This window comes from Barbus barbus (genome assembly GCF_936440315.1).
Source record: "Barbus barbus genome assembly, chromosome: 42".
Classification (NCBI taxonomy): domain Eukaryota; kingdom Metazoa; phylum Chordata; class Actinopteri; order Cypriniformes; family Cyprinidae; genus Barbus; species Barbus barbus.
Window position 1 is genome coordinate 24,381,427 of NC_136720.1, and position 547 is coordinate 24,381,973.

Below are 547 nucleotides of genomic sequence, written 5' to 3' on the forward strand. Positions count from 1 at the left end.
ATATTCTAAATAAATATATTTTATTTTCATTTACTTTATATAAAATGTCTTAACTTTTGGCAGTCTGATCACATAATCAGATCATTCAAATAAGAAATTTAAATTTACTTTAAACATTTTAAAATGTAATTTAAAATTTAAATATTTAAATTCAACATTCTAAAGATTCTAACTATTTCCTTAAATTCAAAACTTTTTATATATATATATATTTACTATTGAAAGTCATTTGTCATAAAGTCATTTGTGAAGTTGAATGCGTTGCATTGTGGGATCCATTATTTCCATGCTTACAGAACATTTGCACACTATACATACTGCTTATTGCAAAAATAGTATGCAAATTCTTTCAATGTCATTAGTTACATGAGGACTGAGGTGCATGGGATTCGGTGCTGTTGGTTGATTTATACAGAGCTGTCACAACCCGTTGGCTCGTCTACTAACAGTCGGCATGTCGATGCCAGTTAATTCACCGAAGGTCGAGCTCATCACTCCAGAGCGAAGGCTTTGGCACAGTCTGATGGCACAGCATCTTCCAGGTGGA